General features: G+C 31.6%; 1 non-coding gene across 1 annotated transcript; it reads left to right on the top strand.

Annotated features, from left to right (window-relative positions):
- The first annotated feature begins 1,302 nt into the window (after positions 1-1,302).
- On the top strand, positions 1,303-1,409 carry LOC144250027 (U6 spliceosomal RNA). The gene has a single exon (XR_013342388.1). It is a non-coding gene; the product is annotated as a U6 spliceosomal RNA (small nuclear RNA).
- The last annotated feature ends 207 nt before the right edge of the window (positions 1,410-1,616 follow it).

Genomic DNA, 1,616 nt, shown 5'->3' with positions numbered 1-1,616 from the left:
GTAAGCTTTTACCTTAAGAAATTAGAAAAAGGAAAGCAATTGAAGCTAAGACAAGCACTTTAAAACAAAAGTCAGCCTAATAAAATAACAACTACAGCAGAAATCAGTGACAACTCAGGAAATCAATAGACAAATCAATGAAACCAAAATTGGTTCTTTTTTTTTTTTTAAAGAGAGAGTGTGAGAGAGAGAGGGAGAGAGAGAGAATTTATTTTCTAGTTTTCGGCGGACACAACATCTTTGTTGGTATGTGGTGCTGAGGATCGAACCTGGGCCGCACGCATGCCAGGCGAGCGCGCTACCGCTTGAGCCACATCCCCAGCCCGCAAAATTGGTTCTTTAAAAAGATTTTTTTTTTTAAAAAAAAGGTATACACCTTCAGCCAGAACATATAAGAAAATTCAGGGGTGAAGCCACAAATGAAATTCCTAAAGTTTTTCTGGCAAAATGAAGACAATCCCAAATAGCTATTTAGAAAGATAAGAAGCAGTGAAGGTGAATGAGATTTAAATAGAAGGATATTTATGTTAACTATACAAAATAATAAAACTAATGTGTTGTGAGATTTAAAATATATGCAGAACCAACGTGCATGACGATAGTTGTTAAATGATGAGAGGCGGATTAGGGGTTCAAGTGTTCTAGAATCTGGCATTATAGAGGAATTGACAAAACTCCTAATTTTATTAAATGCTTTAAATCACACATCTGTTTTCTAAAGTAATGATCTTTAAATTAACCACTAAAAAAACTAGAAAAAAAGTATACATTTTCCAATTAAATATAGAAATATAAAATAATTTCAAATATCTTATTAATTCAAAAAAAGACAAGAATGAATAGAATAATGAATGTAAAGACATCAGTCATATGTAAAGTAAATTGAAAGACTGTTGCTATTATCCCAAATATATCAATAATTAAATTTAAGTCAAATGGATATTTCAAGAAAAGAATAAGATATCAGGCTCAATTTTTAAATGATATGGTAATTAGAATACATACATCATAAATACTGTGATGCATAATATTTGAAAGTAAAGAGATGAGAGCATCACCACAGTCACTGGGATATGTTTGATAATGAAAGAGACAATCCATCCGATGGACATAAAAATCCTAAATCTATGTGCACACAATTACACATTTGAAAATACATTCAACAAAACTGACATAACTAAATGGTTACATTAACGAATCTACAATTATGCCATGAGATTTTAATGCACCTCCTTTAATAGCTAATAGAATAACAGAATGAGACTTCCTTCTCAATTTAGCATCTATCAAAAGATAAAATTTGTGCTCACTTCAGCAGCACATGTACTAAAATTGGAATGATACAGAGAAGATTATCATGGCCTCTCTGCAAGGATGACACGAAAATTCATGAAGCATTCCATATTTAAAGAAAAATTTTTAAAATAAAAGATAAAATTTGAAATCTAAATGAGAAGAATTTTTCTAATTTTGGGGGAAGTGGGGGTACTAGTGACTGAACCCAGGGGTGCTTAACCACTGAGCTACTTCCCTAGTTCTTTTTATTTACTGTATTTTATTATTTATTTACTTACTTACTTACTTATTTGGTACTGGGGATTGAACTCAGGGGCATT

The sequence above is a fragment of the Urocitellus parryii genome, chromosome 13, assembly GCF_045843805.1.
Source record: "Urocitellus parryii isolate mUroPar1 chromosome 13, mUroPar1.hap1, whole genome shotgun sequence".
NCBI lineage: Eukaryota > Metazoa > Chordata > Mammalia > Rodentia > Sciuridae > Urocitellus > Urocitellus parryii.
Note: the sequence above shows the minus strand (reverse complement) of the source record. Positions and strands in the feature narration are given on the sequence as shown.